The sequence below is a fragment of the Cupressus sempervirens genome, chromosome 7 (assembly GCF_028749045.1).
Source record: "Cupressus sempervirens isolate cs-2001-9-10 chromosome 7, ASM2874904v1, whole genome shotgun sequence".
In the NCBI taxonomy this organism is placed as follows: Eukaryota; Viridiplantae; Streptophyta; class Pinopsida; order Cupressales; family Cupressaceae; genus Cupressus; species Cupressus sempervirens.
The window spans coordinates 812,256,375-812,278,309 of record NC_143124.1 but is presented as its reverse complement, the minus strand read 5'-3'; the positions used below and the strand labels follow the sequence as shown (position 1 = coordinate 812,278,309).

General features: G+C 37.4%; 1 protein-coding gene across 1 annotated transcript in view; it reads right to left on the bottom strand.

Moving 5' to 3' along the window:
• Positions 1 to 4,021: 4,021 nt before the first annotated feature.
• The window catches only part of LOC149549878 (protein BREAST CANCER SUSCEPTIBILITY 2 homolog B-like), a 154,687-nt gene continuing 136,773 nt past the window's right edge, over positions 4,022 to 21,935 (bottom strand). The window contains exon 20 of the mRNA XM_089793096.1: positions 4,022 to 4,397. The gene's annotated coding sequence lies outside the window, so the exon portion shown is untranslated. The remainder of the gene's footprint in view (positions 4,398 to 21,935) is intronic.

Genomic DNA, 21,935 nt, shown 5'->3' with positions numbered 1-21,935 from the left:
AATTTCTGCAAATGATATGGATGCAATGTATTCACCTCCAAATCATTGAATTATACAAAAAATTAGGAAAAAAACAAAGGATAGCCGAAATCACTAAGTCCACTTCCATCAATAATCAGAACTCTTGAATAATGAGTCAAAAATACACTTAAGTACAACTCTAAACCTCTTGGGGTCGGATCCAAAACAATAGCCAGCAAAAGAGAGTCTAGAAACAATAAAAATGAAGTCTAACCATTCTCTAAGCTCCACCAAGTCATTGACGCCCTATTACTCATCAAAAACTGTCCACAAAAAGCTATAACCAGCAATAAAGACCCTTCAAATGACAAGGCAAAGTCAAAAATTGATCTTAACTTCTAGCTAGATTCCCTCAACTCCTAAAAGATCCATATGTCAGCAAATTGATTCAAACATTTGGTCAACAAATAATGATTGATTTATCCTTTAGGCTCAATCTCTATGACACATGTCACCTTTGACTTAAAAGCCAATAATATCATGGTATAATGAGGTGAAAACAAGATACAACTTAAGAAAAAAGTCATAAATATTTGCATTTAGGTAATAGGATTAGAAAATGGTTTATATAACTATCATTCAATAATTCTATTTTACGTTATAGACATGCAAATATGAAAGTCAATAGCAAGTGATTAAAAAATACTTAAACCAAACCTACAATACTTTTGTGAAAAGGAAATAGATCACATAAAGAATTGTTCTCAGACTCCAAAGACTTTGATAAAATGGTTTAATAGGTATAATAACATAACCCTATACTCAAAACACATTCATTGCTTCTTTAATCTTCTGGAATGTTGAAGACAAATGCAAGTGCAACCAATCCTACGATTTTTGCAGACACACTGTAACTTTGGCATCCATTGTTGATAAAGGTCTCCATGTTCTTTCCCATTGTGCTTCCCTCAGCGTTTCACAACTATTTCAATTTGATAAAGCTCATGCCTGATGGATGTACCTCTTCATATATCACCAAGCATATTTTGTGATCTCTCCCTTGTCCTGATGGCATTTTTGCAGCTTGAACAACCCTATTTTAATAAGGATTTTACCCATGTAGATGTAACAATATCAACAAAAGAATAAGAACAAAATTATAAATCTATGTTGACATTTGTCAATGTTCATCTTGTTACTCTAGTTTCCTTCATTTTTTGCACGTTTTCATACAAGATTGTGTTCAGATTTTGAATTAACCATAATAGATGCATACATATGCAGTTTAAACCTCTTTGTGGTGCAACTCGCCCAACTTCTATCATTTGCAATCAATACATGGAGAATTATTGCTTTGATAATTTTGCCTATATAAAATCTGTTGTTTGCATGATTATTATATATTTAGCTAAGATACCATCTTTTGAAGAAAATTTGTGCCGCAAATGACTAGGGACCCGCATAGCTCTGTCATTTTCCATCTAGGTTTTACTCGTAAATAACATGAGCTTCCTTTTTCTAATGAAACCCAACCTAGCTATACATCCTTACTACAAGGTCTAGCACCAATCTTTTCAAGTTGACTCCTTGCAAACAATAGTTATGTATTTCATCTAAATAGCTTATTTTCATTCTATCAAAGCAAGCATGAGGTTTTGCTTCCCTTTATTCCTTGCTATGCTATCTCATTTTGCTTGACCTGGATCTTTCCTTAAGCTAATATGGATATTTGTTTTTGCTACTATGACCCCCAAAAAAAATTGTTTCTAGTAGCACCCATTCACACCCTTGTTTAAGATGACATTTTTTTGTAGGAAAATTCTAATACTTTCATTTCACTTTGGTTGTGAACCGTGCTTCTCTTAGCGTCGCCTCACAAAGGGGCTTCATTCTTTTATATGGCATTTTATGTGTTACCTTGTTACAAAAAATTACATGGCCTCTTTTACAAATAAGTTTTGTTTCACATTCTATAAATAAGTCTAGGGTCGTTGCTTGCAAGTTCCATTATTTTTGCTTACACAAACTAAAACCAGTTGGATGGTTTTTCCTTGTTCAATTATTTTTCTTTTGTCCTTGTGAATTGTATTGCATTTTGCTATTTGAAATTGCAACTCCTCTGTTTACTATGAATTTCCATCTTCCTACTATAGACGATCAATTCTTTGTTGGTAAGCATTCTTCCTCATTTTGACTACAGATTTTTTGCTTGAAACTTCATAGGGCAGCTATTTATCACAGCCTAAATTTTTGTTCTAGATGTCACGATGGTTTTGCTTTTGCTTATAGAAAATTCTAGCCCTTGTTTGTTTCCGTAGCAATCCCTTGGTTTCATTGTTTAAAGAATACCTTTATCTATTACATAACCCAAAGATGCTTTCTCTTGAGCTCATTATGACCATTTATTCAATAGGTTTCTTCAATAATGAAAGATTTCTCCTAATCTGGGTCTCTTTAATGCTCACAACTATTATAGGGACCCTACTCCCACTAGTTTAACTCACAATGTGACCTTAAAACATTCATACAACCTCCTTTACTATCGAGGGTATATTTTGATGTTTTCATGTCACCAAAATCATCTCCTCTTTTCCCTTGTCGTTTTTGTTGTTTTAAAAAAAAAAGATTTAATGAGATAATTGGATACATCTAGCTCTGTCAACATGTTATTGTGGTAGGGGAAAATGTTGTTATGGTTGGGATTATGTCTTAATTCAATAAATGTTCACTGCTCTTTTTGATGACCATGTTATAATGCCAACTTGATCACTATTATCTATAATGTTCGGATAGGATTCAATTTTTTGCATCTTTTATTGAAGTATGCTTCAGTTGCAACCAAATACTCATTGTTATGCACTTTCTTTTGCTCTTCTTTCCTTTGTTATAGGTTACATATATATGCCTAAGGTTACTTTAATGTTTAAATTGTGTTGATGGCGGCCTTTTCAACACCATCTGTCGTCATGTTCTAGTGCTGACATATTGAATGTTCATGCTTTGACTTCCACTTAAACCATATCCACAACACATATCATCATACTTCTGCATCATCATGGATTTGGCATTTACCATAACTTTTGATACCATGCAAATGTTACCTTTTGCTAACATTCACTTAACACCTTTGCTTGAATAGTGTTTATCATTCATCATGTTTGGCATGGTACCCTTTTACAACACTTTGACATCCACTCTAATATCTTACTCTCCATGTTGCATTTGTTTGACTATAATAGAGCTCCTCATACTCTTTGAGTTTTGTAGCATCTTTAGTTTGTTTCCTTCCTATTGATCACTTGCATTTATGATGATTGAAACAAAAGATTTCAAGCAAAATAGCTTGTCCCTTTAATGCTTATTCTCTTTATGTCTTTATGTTGGGTGACATAAATTAAAAGTTTCATACGTAATGCATGTCCCTTTGATATTTATATCTCTCTTGCTTATGTCTTATATATGTTGATCAATGACACGCTAAGCTCAAACCCTTGTGGAAGCCACATTCTACATCCTTGTGTCATTAATTCCTTTTTGTTGCACCAGAAACCAACTAGTTAGAAAAATAGATCATGATTTGGGGTCTAGGAATATGGATGCATGTGTGGGGTAGGATGTGAGTCAGCTAGCCATTGCTTAGATGTAACTCTCTTTTGTTTCTCTTATAGGATCTGGCATGGGACAAGGAAAAATGGGATAGCAGGAATGCAAAGTGCACAAACGACCAGCAACATGGCCAATCATTCCAGGCAATGGTTGCCTCCCGTGAACCTCTTCATTTCATGTTTTCTGCATTTGTATCTATGTTCACTAGACTGGGCTTCGAATATTTTTTTTGGTTAGTTTCACGACATGTGTGAAGCATAATAAACACTCGATAAATAAAGTTCACAGCTTCAAAAAATATGAGATGTTGTATCAGTTTGCTTTCTAAGATGTTTTATTTTTCATCATTAAAATGTGAACTTATATGCATGGAATAAATCAAAGTGATTATCATAAGCATTGAACATGAACGTTTAGATGCATGGCTCTACCTGATGAACATTATGAAATTCAATTTGTTGTAGGGAAATGTAAGAAAGTTTTTAGATTAAGCAAAAGATTCAACGGCTTACACCTTTGAGATGTAGTAAACCATTTGGATTTTTTTAATTTTTTTTTAATGTTCCAGATACAAACATATATGAGAACCCATTTAGACCTCTTAACAGAAGATACCTTGCAGGAAAACTGTTTGTAAAAAACCACTTGCAACTCAATGATTACTTTTTCCGAAGGACCAGTTTACAAGATAAGCTCAATGAATATACTCAACATATTTTGTATGGATACACTCGTGCATTGCTCCAATTTTAACTTGAATGTGCAGCACTGCAATATTTCATTGCTTTCCAGCTTTGCCAAGTTCCTTCCAAATATGCTGCGCCATCTCTCTGAAACAAATAAAATCAGTTTGAATCAACTTGAGAATCAATGCAAGAATATAAAGACACTGCCCCAGTAACATGTAAATATCCATAATAGAAGCTGCCATATTTTCAAATGAATAGTACTAAGATGGCTTAAAACATTATCGTAAATCAACCGATGGTGTCCCAGTTCACTAAGAAATGCCACTAAATATGATTTCATAGTTATAGCCTATGCCTCTTAATCACGATTCATGGGTACCTGTAAGGTTAGTGTAAAATATCTTTATATCCCAGGTGAAATACCCACAGAATCTCACATGAGCAAAAGAGATCAAATTCTGTAAGCATGAGAAGCTGAATTTTAAACCACTGCTGGACAAGAACTCATCACTCTTGAGACTTCTTATGGACTCGAGAAGTTTATTAGTGAAGAGAATCTATTGTCATATCCAAAGGATACTTATATTTAGGAAGCTCTATATGGGATGATGGTCCAATAAAAAATCCTACTACACTACATAGATATCGTGTAGAGCAGAAAGATGAAAAATCTATTAAACATGCGAAACAACACCTGTTTTTTCTAGTAAAACTCCCGAGTCCTAAGTATCATTATAATCATGACCTGCCTCTTGTTTTGATTACCAAAATAACCAAACTATCCAACTGGAGTTGCACATAAAAGATTCAAAATATGTTCCAAGATGCATGTAAAGATGATGGCTAATTGCTTCTCTTTAGGTCTTGAAGCGTGTCATTACCTTTCAAATTTCAAAATTACAGACACAAGTACTTATGGTAGCTTCATTTGAATCATAATATCACAAGAAATGAACATGATTTTTATTTAATAATACCCTAGTTTGTTGCGATTATTCTTTAATAAGATTGAATATGGTAAAATGAAGATGCAGCAATCTAAGGTATTCAGAGGTATCACAAACACATAGCTGAGCTTACAGAAAAGCAAAAGAAATGTCACAACTGGTAAATTTGTTTATTTTTAACTTAATCCTTGCTCAAGGTTCACCTTCATTTTATCTTTTATATTTGTCTTCTATAAATAGTTCCTTTCTTGAAAGAAAAGGCTCATAAATTGATTGTTGTCAACTTTTACTTCCTCTACCTTCGGTTAGAAATAGAACCAGAAATAACACAAATTCAATGGAAAGCAAACAAACAACACAAAACAATTATCCTGGGAAAAACACTCCTAGATGAGCAAAACAATACAGCCCACCAAAATCAGATCTTTTATTGAACTCTTCAATATCAGATTACAAATAAATCTCTGCTCCCTTTGAAGTCTTCAATATTTTTATGTTTACTCAATAATAAGTGCAAATATATTGCCGCTAATAATATATGTCTGTGTGTGTGTGTCTGCCGAAACACAGGACTCAATAATATGTAAGCCCAACTGCTAAATTCTGAATTACACAACAAAGATTGGAGCTATTACAACCTCAGAACACTATATATGTGCACAAAACTTACTCAAAGAAGATCAGAGCCTTCAAAGTTTCAAACATATAAAATATTATATGAGCTTACGAAAAAAGACTAAAACCACACGATTTCACTGCATCGCCTGATAATCACAGGTACAGAAATATGAATAATAATTTATGCTGCTTCAAATCTTTGTTTTGCAGACTAGAAACTTTACTAGCAACAAACAAAGGGAATGAAACAGCAAACGTTATCTTGAGCAATTATAATACATGAAGAAAATAAACTGATGAATGAGGAAGAACACGGCAGCAGGGTCTGCATGCATGCTGCCAGCACATATGACACCAAGTAAACATGGTTACTGGGACATAACAAATTATGTGCTCATATCATCAAATATGCCAAGAATAACAAAGGCACGACAACTCTCCATTCACAGAAAAAACATATTATGTTGAACTGCTGCAACAAACACAGAAATGCTAACACAAACTGAGAACTGGCAACATAGAAGGAAAGAATCCTCTTCTGAGACAAATTTATTGGCCCATTTCAGGTACAGATCTTTCTCGCTGCTATAAAACTCAACACCTTCTTTATTAAGAGATCACTATTATGCATTCATTATGGAGGGTCTGTCTTCAAAATATAACTTTACTTATCATAATCCCCGTGTCTATGCATAAAAACACGTCTCTATGTATATATTCTATTTTACAGATCGTTGGATCCTTAAATAAACTGACCAAAGATAGAGTGCTCTCTGACTGTAACGATTGGTATTGAAGCAAGATTGTAGCATGAATCACAGAGACCATTGCTAAATCTAAAAGGCCACAAGCATTTATTTTCTATAGCATAGTCTGTATTAAGTGGGCAGCATAAAGGTAAGTTTGTAGATGAAGGCAATAATTTTGTGAATTCGAATGACAAAAGGCACAGGTTGAAATCAAAAGCTTTAGCATCAAAAAATTATAAACTAAGGAGCCAGATGAAAAAGGAAATGCAAGGCCTGCCTGCAAATTAAATTAATTGATGGATACGTACTAAAATAGTGTGTACTTTTTTCTATTAAAAGTAAAGTAGGTTTTGAAAGGATCTTGAAATCCTTAAAAACAAAATGCCACCTAAAGAGAAATCATCAGTAAACCAGCAGCAACCCCAACAGCTTACCAACAAGAAAACAAACAGCAGAGACACAGAGAACAACACAGAAAAAAGGAAACTACTGGAGTTCCTTCAACATACAGGTCACCTCAAGTCTTGTTGATTAGTAGGCTATTGTTTACAGCAATACCTAGTTAATTACATTCATGGAATAGTAATAAATACAGCAGTGTGTACCAGATACTGGATTAAAATATATCTTTATTTGCTGACGAATTCATCACAAAGGAGAATATCAGAAATGGTTGGCCAATGGTTACAATTCATCCGACTACATTCGATGGCATTTTGGGGCTTCAAGTCCACACCAAGCACAAATTCTGCCCAAACTTGAAAACAACCCCAAATAGTCCTCAATTCCACTCAAATTAAGTTAATGGAGCCCAAGCGCATGCATTTTTCTGCCCAAGGATTTGAATTGGAGCCTATGTGATAGCTGATTTCTGCCAAAGTTTGGGGCTTACGCCCAATAACACAAAGATCTCTTCCCAAATTCTTGGATTCAGTTCAGAGGCCTCTCAAAGATCGATTTGCAATTAGAAAACAAAATGACAAGCCTCTAAACAGGTCAGCCAATAGCGAGCTTAATGAATTATAAATCCATTGAATCGAAAATTAACTATTTCATTATAATATAAACATCGAATATCAGAATATCATCAAAGTAAACAATCACGAACTTACCCAAGAATTTATTTAGAACTTCATTCATTAGTCTCATGAAAGTACTAGGTGCATTAGTTAAACCAAAACACATAACCAACCATTCATACAAATCAGCGTTAGTCTTGAAAGCAGCCTTCCACTCATCTCCTTTGATTCTGATCTTATGATAACCACTCTTCAAATCAATCTTGATAAATATTATACTCCACTCAAACAATCCATGATATCATCCATCCTAGGAAATGGAAACCTATATTTCAGTGTGATGTTATTTATAGCTCTAGAATCAGTGCACATTCTTCATTCTCTAATCTTCTTACATGTCAATATTGTAGGTACTGCACAAGGACTCGAACTTTCTCTTATCAAATTTTTCTACAACAATTCTTGAACTTGTCTATTCAATTCTTCATTTTCTTCATGTGTCAATCTATGTGGTGTTGTGTTAGGCAAACTAGCTCAAGGTATAAAATCCATACAATGATTGATACTCCCAACTTGTGGTAATCCATCACGTACATTGTCAGAAATAATGACATGGAAATCTGACAACAATGCTTCAATTTCAAGTGTTTATTCATTCTCATCTTTCATTTCTGACTTCCTAGGAATCAAGGCAAAACACATATTTTCCTTCTTCAAATCCCTAATGAACTAATTTCCTTCAACAAAACATACTCTAATCATACTCCAATAATTATCTTTAGATTCCTCTATCAAAGGCAACTAAACTTGTCTTTACCTATGTCGGCGTGCCTTTGTCACCCAACTTTTAAACTTTTAAAATCAAGTCCCAAGAGGAAACACTCTCAATTTCTTTAAGCGTGTTACATTGGTTTTAGGTTAATAATCAATGTCATGTTTTGGTGAAGAAGATGCATTAGAGGGGATGGCTGAACTTGAACCGCGAACCTCAAGTTCATGGTTTGAAATTCAAAGCTAGACTCACAAAATCAAAGTTCGAGCTTTGAGTTCAAAAGTTCTGATCCGGGGGATATTTTTCGTCAAAATTTGAAGTATCCTCAAAACTCTAACAATCGGCATCAGATTAAAGTACTTGAAATTTTGGACCCAACACAACTTGAACAGGTGAAAAAGGAGTCTGTATGCTCAAGTTATGGCTAGTCAAAGTTGGGTCAAACTCGGGTACAGAGGCCGTTAAACAAGCAAAAATTCAAACTTCCCAAAAAAGTCAAAGTTGGCGTCAAACTGAAGGGTTCGTCAAGAGCTTTCTGAAAATGTTCGTTTCATCAAAATTGGAGCTCGTATGCGAAAGATATGCTCGGTCAAAGTTGTGGTCAAATAGGCAAATCAAGGATTGACCAAAAATAGGCATGAAAATTTCACCATCTCTGAGTTGGATAAAAATGACATGAATTCGAAGGTCTCATCACCATGATTCCAATGACGTTTGTTGCACTGAAAACGGAGTTCATATGCAGGAGTTATGAACAGTCAAAGATGCCCAGGAAAAGGGTTAACCAGCGACGTGGCATGTTCGTACGATGATGTCAGCATGGTGACATGGCAGCTTAAAATGACATGTGGCATGTACAGTTAGTGATGACATCAGCGTTATGATGTAGCAAAGAAAGTGACATGGTAGCCTCCATCAATCATCATTTAACACGTGGCATAGCATGACATTATTCTCAACCAATAGGAAATGGACACGTGACAAGGTCAGGACATGTTAGGTAGTTGAAGCAAAATTTGGGTTGTTATGGGATTTGACCTCACAACCTCCCTTTACCAAGTTTTGCGCTCCACCATTGCACCATGTAGTGCTTTATTAAATATAGCGAGTAATAATAGTTATAACTATTAACTATGCACAAATGGTGCATGAGGAGGTGGCCAGCGGTGGTGGAACCCCTAACCACCGGCCACCCAAAATTAACCTTGACCATTGCGCTATATCAGCGCTTCAAAATGTATAGTGCGCAATTTTTATTTGACCTTTGTCTGCGCCGATTTCCTTTGCTAAAAGGCCGCCAGCGGGATTTGAACCCCGATCGGTCGGGCGTGCAAAATTGCCGTTGCCGTTGCACCACATTCGACACTTAAGATAACTATAGGAAAGGTTTTTCTTAAACCTTAACAAACCCGCCAACCTCTTCTAAATAAGGGTTTTGTTATATGGTTGGGATTTTATACCCCAATTTGGTTTTAAGCCGAATTTGTAAAATAGCCAAAGGGGCATTTCGGATATGGGGTTAATTAATAAGCCCTATATTTAAAACAATTTGTCTTAGTCCAATTTTGGCACATTTCTTTGTATACTTTTGCTTAGAAGACACCCATTCCGGTTTCCTGAGCATCCCGACGACATTCCGAAGGAGAGAATTCTAGAGGAGATATTTGGAGCGAATTTTTGAGAGCCACTCCATGATGTTGATGTTCTAAGTCTGCAGTTAAGCCCTTTTAGGCAAAGTCTTCCCGGCTCTTCAGTAATCGATCTTGCGCCTTGGGAGCTTGTTACAAGATGGTTTCGAGTCAGGATTTGTGTAGCGACTTTGTGGGTGAACTGTAGCACATTGTAATCAACTTTCAGAGCATCGTTTTATACATCAGTCACTCAGTTGAGTTAGACCAAGAGACATAGTCCGCCTAGCCGGATGAACTCCAAAATCAAATCGGTTCTCTCTCTCTTTCTTTGTTTCGTGTGTTAATGTGCTTTAAGTTTTACTTAACTATCATTAAGTTCTTTATTCCGCATTGAACTAAATCGAAGTTGTTAAGTAAATTGGCATAGAGTCAGTGTTTTAACACATTGCACTAGCACATCGAAGGTTTCAGAATAATCAGTTCTCTGTAATTACCTTTCTTCTAGTTCCTGTCATTCTTAATGTTTAATGTATGTTTAGTTAAACATTAGACATTAAGCATTTGTACACTTATACTGCAATTTTTCACTAGTATATAATTGCCTAAATCCTAGGTCGTAATCAAATCAAGTTCACTCTATAAGGTCTAAAGTGTAGATTTGCAGTTATAAGGTGATTCAAGTTCAAACTCAAAGTCCAAAGGTGGACACATAAAGAAATTAACTTGAAGATATGAATAATATATTTCCAACTGATTCATATCGAAGATCGAGTGCTCGAGGAAAGCTTGCATGTCTCTTCAAAAGAAAGGAATAGCCTATGGTTAATAAAATCTAACTCGATAGACATATAGAAAAAGGACATTATAATGCATTATGAAGTCATCTATTATAGTTAAGGATCTATATAAAGAGGATATGAACATCGGATTATGGGGACAATGCAGATTTGGTCGACCTTGTGAGAGAAGCGAGCGATATCGATCTCTACATCGGCTTTTCTATGCTCAATTAAGCATTTTGAATTCGTTCCCAAGCTAGGCAATCACATTGTTTACTTGAACCTAATACATGGGAGTGTAGAAAATGAGTGAGATTTGTTTGACTGAATTCCTAATGGCTTGACTTTCTCGGAATGTAATGTTGAGGAAATTCTTGAAGCAATAAGAACATATATGTCAATTATTGGCCTTCCAATAATGATGGGCCATTGACACTTACACAGTTGGAATTCACGTTCTAACTCATTGGAATAAGATTTGATCAGTATTTTGTGAGCAGTTGTGAGTACAAGAAAGGGCTTGATAGATGAAAGAAATTGGACTAGATAATCTATGCACGTGGATGATGAAAATACTCTCAAACATCTAGCTGTAAAGATATAGAGACGGTAGTTTAACGGATCTCGTTAAAATCGACAATCATATGATTGTCAAGCCCGGTCATCGACATGGCCCCCAATTCACTTCTTGCTCGATAGCTAGCAGACAACACGAGAATGTGTCCAAAGACTCTGAACTGTTCAACAAAATGTCGATATGCAAAGGGACCGATGTCTCTACTATGTGCAACGTAGTACATAATAGTAAAATCTCATAGCTGTAACTCTTGCCCATTCCGAGATGATCCATTTGGCCCCAATATGTATTATATTGACCCTTATGACGATCAAAGTTGATGAGGTAGAGAAACAAATGCATAGACAATGCAGATATCATTATGAAATTGATTAACTAGCCTACGGTCATCATTCCAATATAGGCACAATTATAGTTGCAAAACCAATGGCAGAACATACTACATGCTCCCATAATCATTGTCGGTACCACAGTCGACCTCACAATAGTGAAAACTATAGAAGATTTGATATAGATCCAACATGTTCTAGAGATAAATAGAGCATATACAATAAAGAATTATGGAGCCTAATAGATATCGGGTTATAAATGTTAATGGATTTCGTGAGAGGAGTTGCAAATCATAAGTAAACAACAGATGCAATGGCCATAGAGAAAACCTAATAAGGGCATTCACATTTAATGAGTAATCTTCTCATCGGATTGACACTCCTTGTTTAACGTACTAGTAAAGGAATCAATGCATACACAATGGAACAGAATAGCAGAATTATATTCGCACATGCCAGACATACATTATGCTTGATAAGATTAATGATAGAAGATGATTTACAATGATCCCAAACGGGATATAAATACTATCCGCCGAACCTTCCTGAAGGAGTCCGTCGGCCACAAACATTATGTCCGCTACAAACTATTTACCCGTCGGCTACAAAATACAAAACACCGACGACAATCATTCCGTCGGCTACAGAAACACCGCTGGGACCATCCAATCGGCTGACACCATCCCCACTAAAAAGAAAAGTCGTCTTCGGACGACAATTACAAAATATCTGAGACAAATTAACAAACAAAATATATTATCACAGTGACTACAACAAGAAAAATCTACTTCTGTCATATCACTTCCACATTCATCCCGTTACATCTGTAGCCTCTGCTAACACAATACTGTCTCCTCAAGTTGACCTTGATAGCCACCCGTGCTGCTTTCTCTACTTCCAACACTGGGTCCACTAAGCTAAGTGTCGCTGTACTACCTTCTAGATGACCCACTCCTCCCGAGCTCTCTATGCATCCACCAAGACAGCCTCTCAGCCAACACCTACTCCCAGTGCCTCGTGCCTTTAGTACACACACGCTCTGCAGCAGCTTCAAGTCTTCTCAATTGGTCAGACTCCCACGATTGATATCCGCAACGACTGGGGGTCCAGGGGCAACAACCTCGCGGGGCTGCCAAGACCAAATTAGTACTCCGAAACCCACACAAAACTGCATGGAACACACTGTTTTTGCCATTTTCTGCCGATTCTACACTCTTTCTGGCAACCCCTGATACTTCCCCTTCCCGTTGGCATCCTCCATTACTCATTCTGAACTGCATCAATCTTCGTCGTTTTTTTTTTTTTTTGCAAACCCTCTTGCTTCTGTTTGTCTGTTGCTGTTTTGACTCTCTACAAGTTCCTCCTTCCAATGCTTTTGTTTTCCGCGGCCATGTTCTGTGCGGAACCCCAACAATACCTCTGGCTTAATATTTCTTTTTCTCAAAAACTTACAACAATTGAAACCGTGAACATTCACCCATCCGCAGACTGGAAAGAGATCTTCGCAAGGCGCGTGAATACCCAACGGGAAGAGGACCTCCAGACAGGCTGCGGTAATTGAAAGAAACCCGAGTGCAGGCAAAGGGAGGACAACACTAATGCATCCAACACCCACTGTTCTTACGACAATCTACTGCTTTTAGCAAGATTGAAATCCGCGACCACTTGCAAAAGGAAAGGAATAAAACTGAACTCTGCAGCTGATAAATTGGAGGTTGAAGTGCGCGGGATTTATTTTGTTTTCTGCCCGCGGACAGACTGCCCGCAGGGCTTCTTTTTCACCCGGAACCCACACAACGGCTTCTTTTTACCCGCGGACAGACTCTGCCCACGAGGCTTTTTTCACCTGCAGACAGACTCTGCCCACTAGACTTTTTCACCCACGAATAGACTCTGCCCGCGAGGCTTTTTCACCCACTAACAGACTCTTCCCACAGGACTTTTTCCCCTTCCCGCAGAGCTCCCCCTTTTTTTTCTTTTTTTTCCAATTTGTTTTTGTTCTTCTTTTTTTTTTTTTGACAAAAATAAAATTTAAAAAACAGCACCTCAATTTTGCCTCCACGCATCACCATTCTGCAACAACGATGGCAAGGGAATCATCTGATCATTCTATAGCCCGTCCAACGTCCCGATTGTCGCCGACCTCCCAGATCTAATATGGTCCAACCCATCTTGCCTTAAACCTTTCCTGTTTGCTTTCATTCCGATCGTCGTACCTGAGTACCAACTGCCACAACTGAAACCTGTTGAGTTTGTCATGCCACGCCTTATGCCTGTTCTGTGTCACCTCCATCGCCCACTGTGCCTGCGGTCATCGCGCATCTAGCTTATTTCCTTGCCGTCGGTAACCTTCAAGTAATTTTATGGTACGATGCATTCTTTTCTTCCTATGCAGTCTGTTCATTGTGTACCGGACGGTGAGATCTTTCTTTTTTCTGAGTTTGGACTGTATGTTCTTCCCCTCAGCTTCAGGTGTAACCACCTTTCCTTCTTCCGCTGCTCTGTATTCCTTCAGACACTCATTTTCCTCTTTTTTCTCACCTTCGTCGACTCTTAGCATATTACAACTCGGAAACAATTCGTAGTCTTCTATCTGCCAGTGGTAAAGGCCATTCACCGAGTTTAGGTCGTCATCATTCGATCCTCCATCAAGTCTCAATACTCCTTCGTCTAGTTCCATTCTCCTCTTTCCTTCGTCATCACTTTCGCTTTCACTTTCAGAATCTGACAATGCTGCCTCCTCGCCGACCATTTGCGTGTGTAGGTCAATTGTGAATCTTTTGCCTCCGCCCTCCATTGATAGGGTATTTTGTTTCCAATCATGTTTTATTTTTGCTTGCACCAACCAATCCCGTCCCAAAATAGCATCATATCCTTTTCTTTTCAATGAAATAATGACAAATTCCAATAAAAATGGTTGCATTCCAATAGTTACCGATTGCGCCTTCAAGATTCCCAACGGTTTGATTCTGTGTTGGTCTGCCGTGAGCAACTGGAATGCAGGTGGCCATAAGGTCGGCTTTCCCAACTTCTTCCAAGTATCCTCCGGTAACACATTCACGTCGAACCCTCCGTCGACAATTGTGTTTGTCAGAACCTTTCTCAAAATTCCCATCTCGACAACCGCCGGATGCCTTCCCGTCATGAGAGCCAGAAGCATAGGGTCTGTTACCGCCGTTGCAATATTGTCCCTTCCTGTGTCCTCCGTTGCTTTTGAAAATGGTGTATGGTTCAAAATGGCCGTCCGTAACTGGGGCATTGTGAAGAGGTCACTTATCTTGACCGATACCTCCGTTTGTAAGATCTGTCGTACAATGTTTTGTTCTGCGAAGTTCCTTGCCAAGGTGTCAGTGATGTCCTTCAACTGAGATGTCCCCGCCGATGATGCCTTCCCAATCTCCGCCAGCGCTTCCTCCAATTTTCTCTTTTCCTCCGCTTGCCTCCGTGTAATTGCCAGAACCTCCTCTACATCCGTGCCGACAGTGATCAAGTTTACTCTAGACTTTGGGCACTTGGTATCCTCATGGTCGCCGGGTCCGCACCATCTGCATAATAATTTGTGTATTTGCCGCTGTACAATCCCGCGCAAAATGAGCCCACAAATTACATGCCCGGCATTGAATGATCGACCTTCCGTTTGCATCATACTAGGTTCGACCTCGGCTCCCATTATTATTGTTATTGTTTGCATTGTTGTTATTTTGCCCTCTACTATTATTCTTGTATCCTCCGGATGTGGCACCTACACTATTTGTATTTCCACTACTGTCCAACGGGGAAGCCTCCTGTGTAAGAAACACCTACGGAGATCCTCTTGTCTTCATGTTAAAGGAGCACTCTTTTGTCAAATGGCCCATGATCTGACAAATGTCACAAAATTGGTTCTTTGGACACGATCCTTTAGTATGACCATCAGTCTTACACTCCATGCACCATAGTTCACTACCTTTTGGCTCCTTCTGCATGTTTTTAAACTCCTTCATCATGCGGATCATATCCTTCTGTAGGGCACAAACGTTCTTGCTACTGCCTTCATCGTCACTGCTATCATCTTTGGCAGGCTCGTCGTCATCAGAATCAGAGGAGCCAGTCTTCTTCTTTCTCTTCTGCTTACTTACGAGGTCCAGTGCTCAGTTATAAGCATCCGCATATGATGACGGTGGCACAATTTTCATTTTCCTCCGCAACTTCGAGCGGAGGCCTTCCACGAACCATCTTTTCTGAAGTTCGTCTGTCGGCTTGCTTTCCATTTTGTTTATTAAGTCTTTTAATCTCCTAGCGTAGATGCGGACAGTCTCATTCTTCCCTTGCTTGGTATTGAAAATCTCTGCTATGATTTCATTATCATCTCCGAGCCGTGTGAGTCGATGCTCTTCCGTCTAAATTCTCTTCCCTTAGCGAACACAAATTCAAGAACGCCTCCTGTGCTTCTTCCACCAACTCCACCCACTGTCGAGTCTCCTCCAGCAATTCCTCCGTGCTTCGGTTTCCGTCGGCAATCCTCTAGAATCTCCTCTGGTGCTCTGCCTGCTGTGCCAGAATTAAATTAGCTTGAGCTGCGCGAATCTCATCTTTATCCTTCACCGTGTTCTTATTTTTATTCAACAGATTCAGCATTTAATTTCCATCCGCCTGCCTGCATACCAGGTCCATCGGGCAACGGCGCCAAATGTTTATCGTACTGGTAAAGGAATCAACACATACACAATGGAACAAAATAGCAAAATTATATTCACACATGCCAGACATACATTATGCTCGATAAGATTAATGATAGAAGATGATTTACAATGATCCCAGATGGGATATAAATTATTAAATACTATCTACTAAACCTTCCCGAAGGAGTCCGTCGGCCACAAACATTATGTCCGCTACAAACTATTTACCCATTGGCTACAAAATACAAAACATCGACGATAATCATTCCGTTAGCTACAGAAACACCGCCAGGACCATCCAGTCAGCTGACACTCCTTTGTTCATAAAACACACAATGAATGTAGCCTCAAATGATGCATTGAGAATCTACAAGGAAGATATCGTAGGTCGGTACTGTTGGTTATCAAAATCACAGATTAGAAACCTATGAGCTTTGCCCGCTCGATGTTGGGTATCTAACTGATTTTGGCCAACGTGACAGGATCAAATCCTTTGCGCTTTAGGTTCCGCTAGACCAAGGCTTGTTTAACCAAATCCAAAACTCGGATGCAAGATGTATTATAGCAAATTCAAGAAAATAAATTCCTCAATTGGCAAGTATCAAGGAAATGTGCTGAATTATTTATCTTCAAACTTCAATTACTTTATTTAAGATGTTTATATGTTGCTGAAAAGAAAAAGATTTAAAACAAATTACTGTTATAAATATGATCTAATTTTCTTCATAAGAAAAGAGTTAAAAGACTACCAGCGCATAAGTCTAAGGATTTATGAACGGATAAATGACCAGTGCCAAATCTTAATGGGTAATAGAGTCAAACGTATATTCTTTACATACAACTTAATGATATTGATGTTATTATATATGTTAATGACTTGATTATTACAATGCCACGAATTGATTCACTTTTGCATATTCAAATCAGTCTGTAATAATTTAACCTTAATATGGATAAAACAGCTACAAATATAGGAAAGATTATATATCCTACAATATTTGTATTGATCAAATCCGAATGGCTGAAAACAATTCAATGCGTACTTTACCTTCAGGGACCGTTCTCTCACGAGCATCCCTTCGTACGTACATCGACCGCAACTTCCCAGGCTGCCATCAAATCACGTGTCAACTAATCTTCACTGGTTATTTCCTCCTCTTCTCCATCACCATTTGTTACTTGGATGAGCAGTACAAAGGGCCTTCCCATTACTCCATCCTGCTGACCTCCAAGTTCGAACTTAGGCAATAGCGCCAAAAATGTAGAGTGGAAATATGACTCAAGTTCACAGAGATATGCCAATCATTCAGAATAATGCAATTGAGATACACATAAAGTAAAACATAGAATGTACCTATAATACCACAATACTAGTAGGCGAGGAAATGGTTTATTTATTAACACCAAAAATATCATGAGTACATTGATAATATTCCAAGTACTTATAGAAGGTCGGTTGGTTGGGAAAACCAACCAACACATTCCCTCACCTCCTAACTACCCAGCCCAACCAAACTTTAACAAGTACTAAACACAATAGTTACTTTATTCCGAATACAAGGCCCATGAATTAACCTTGTGCTTAGTTTCAATCAGCTGAGAGGAATACCTAGCCACAATTTCAGCTTCTCTCCTTGATGGAGTCAATCTCCTCGAGCTACCCAATAACAGAGTCCACATTAAACTTGAAGCTTGTTGTTTCAGCAATGAAAGTAGTTGAAAAACTATCCAAGATTGCAGCGTTAGAATCTATTAGAATTTTGAGTTCAGCAATCGATTCTAAGAGAGATTGGACTGTCTCTGAGTTGTAGATTCTCAACCTCGATCCTGATCAGCCGATCAAAAAGTCTCTGAGAGGTGAGAGAAGGGTGGGTGTAATGTCCCTTCTTTGGGGACATTAGAATTATTAAGAAGAACTGAATTTGCAATATTAAATAAGCTGGAGATTTATTATTAAAGGACAAATTAATATTCCATGTGGTCACATGAGGACAAGGAGGAATAAGACGACGGCCAGAGGGAAGTCGAAGGGTCTCAATTTTGTGTTAAAAAGGGGAAAGACTCATGGAGGAGTATGCTTAATTTACTATTTAGATTTCCAGTTCTCTCTTGTGAGAGTTTTCAGAAAGCTTCAGCTTTCAGCCAGTGTGAGGACATAGCCACTCGTGCAAGCAGGTAGTGGACGAAAACCCATTGTCAGGGGAGATATCATTTCAGGTGTCTCGGTTGTGCTTACAGGTTCTTCTCTTTAGTTTTCCAATCTGACCGTAGAACTGTGTTTAAGATTGGATTTATAGTTCCTAGTTATTGTATTGCTGATGTATAATGCAATAATGTATTTAGGGGAAGTCTAGAGTTGTTGGTTTTACCTTTTTGGTTTGTAGTTCAAGTTATATGTTCGACACATTGGATGTTATTGTGGAATAATAGGTTTTATTCATATGGAAAAGTTGCTGGTCGTATTATAGCATTGTTTTCCATTTTGCTTCTATCCGAATTTTGAATGTTGTTTTTGAGATAAATTGATAAAATTTCTATTTGGAATTTCTACTGGCTAACGATCTTGTTGGAAACTACTTGCCAAGTTTTATTGTTGATTATATTGTTCATAGAGAAACCAATGAACATCTGGACCAAGATGTTACAGTGGATTGACGATACATCAAGACTAGCAACCATGGTGCAGCTGAGAAAACACACACAATAGCACAACCAACAATAACCACAGGCCACCACCACTGACAAGAAACAAGGGAAAAGGGACTATAGACAACTGAAGTAGCTCGGGTGCACTGAGAAGACTCCACAAAGAAGGCCTCCGGTAGACATCAAAGGACCCCAACACTAAGAAGAGACATGTCCTGTAATGAGCCTTGTTGGTTCTCAAACAATCTGTGTTGAAGAATTGGTTTATTTTTTTTGTTTTTGAGGTTTTGCAATTTTTTGATAAAACAATATAGCAGCAAAATAGAAGACACTGCAATAATAATTTCAAGTCAAATATTTGGAAATTACATAGGGAGAATACAGCTGAAAATTCCAAATTTTTATATCAACTTAGACACTAAGTATTATCACATAATACCAACAACCCAATTGATAAAATATCTCCTATCATTTAAATCAACAATACCGAGAAAAATTAGAAGTTACAATCCATGAGCTTACAAGTAAAACATGCCTTGAAACCCTTTGAAATGATAACTATCAGCAGCAAAAGAATTCTTCAACAAACAAATGTAGCTACAAATATGGAAGACGCTATTCCCAAAGTGCAGATAAAAAATAACTCCAAACAATAGATATAAATAGGCGCTCAACCAACTCCAAATTAACCAATACACAATTTGATATAACAATTCTAGTGAATCCCTTCACAAATTCCAGAGCAACCTCCAACAACAAGAGAAATTAAACTTCTTAACAACAATTAATACAGTAGGAGAAATGACAAATTGTATACCTCAGCACAATTTGCCAAGCTATCTCAGAATAATTCTTAGAATTGAATTTATAATACTTCAGTTGTAGATCCCAAACCCTTATACTTCAGTAAGGGCACGAAATTTGAGAGCTTCAAAAGTGTCACAAAGACAACAAAGAACAAATAATATTTAATCGGATGCTTCAAATGGGCTCATATTTATAATCTCCAAATGGCACAAGTTTCCCTAACGAACTCCACTTAAGAAGCTTCCTCAACACAACATTAAAATATAATAAAGTGCCATTATAATATAGTTTATTAATTGCTTTGGCTCCCAACAATAACCTTTTCCACCATAACATAATATTCTGACTCCGAAGGCCACTGGTTTTTGTGCCAACTATTTAAAACTTTTCAACCCGGTTCCAATGAGCTATTATATTGAGGTGTTCAACATATAACACCAACAAAAATAGCAACCTTAACATATTTAGATGAAGAATAATAATAATTCACTCGTCTTGCAAAAACAACTGAAGAAGCATCAGAATCAAAATATGACGACACCAAAGTGATCTTGATGAAGAAAGGCGATGAAGGAACCTAACGGGGTGACTTACTATAAATAGACGATCCCTTAAGATTCTTGGAGTCCAAACCAGAAGCTCGAAATAAAAACTAAGAGCATCAAACAATTCCTCTAACTCAAGTGAGCTCATCCGGACCAACAATCGACTTACTATAAATAGTAAGCCCCTCAAACGGAACCAAAACACATCATAGGCTGCTAGAAAGCCTATTAACCCCACAGTTGAGACCCTCAAATCCCATTGTTAGCTCACGAGGGTCGCAATGGTGAATTGACCAAACCAAGTGCAAGAACTTACTAAAAATGTAGACATTACATGTCCCTTCATGGCACATGTCTATTAATTAATATAATGACAATTTTAATTTTATATCTATATATATGTATGTATGTATGTATGTATGTATGTATGTATGTATATGTGTGTGTGTGTGTATTCAATAGTTTAGTCTCATAGATTTATCCAACTGAAGCTACCAAACACCAACATTATGAATGCAAGTTATTTCAAATAAAAGGGCACGAATTATAATAATGGTAAATAATGCCTTTGGTGGTCAATTTTTTATGAGGCAATTATTTTATTAAAGTTTTAAAAGTCAATTAAATAAAATGAGAAAACTATAATGGTTGTCAATTTTTCTTCAGGAAGAATAGAAGAAGTTTAGGAGGCTCATTTCCATTATCCACGTTTATTATTTTGATTGCATATTGTGGAGAGAGCTCTCTGATCAAGGTTTTCAGCAGATTGAAGCTTCAACAGCGAAAACTCTTGATGTTGTCAGGCTAGACCTCCCCCCAGCTTGCCTGTAGATTGTGATTTTTTAATTCATCAGTTGTTAGAGTACATGGGCATTGGATTCTTTTAGAGAATGTTGAGATTTGCGTGAAGAAGTGGTCCAATTCTTTATCAGGGTTGCAGATCATAAATTATTGTTGCGGACTAGGGTTTGAGCTGATATTGAGTTCCAATTCAGATCAGAGGTTGAGAGACATTGATTTGAGTGCTACACATTTCATTTTGGCTAACCGTACCTTTCAATCTTATTCTACACTTAGCTGGCCACATAGTCTCATTCAGTCAATAAAATCAGCATTAGAGGCACCAGTCAGCACCAAAACATAATAAATATTTGTGGATTGCATCAGCAGAGGAGTTAGCGCAGGGATATCAACATTGTTTGTAATTTCAATGTCCTATGAATTGCTGATATACAGATCTGATCCATACAAACTGGAGAAAAGGTATCCTGACTTCATTCTTGGAAGAATAAAATTCAGGTTTTGGGTTTTTTTGTAATAAACCCAATGGGTTATAACTTCAATTATGGATGTTTGACAATTTCTCAAACACTTTGCATGCATATTGGTTTCACCATCTGATTTTTGAATGAGATAGACTTACAAACAGCTATGTAATATCATTCAAATTATCTTAATATTCAGCATGGCATTTTGTCAAATACTTGGTACTTATATTATTCTGAAAATTTGCCAACTATTCCAAGGCATTTCGCCATACAGTTTGCATACAAACTCACTGCTGCAAACTATTCACAAGCATTTCTCTTATTGCGATTC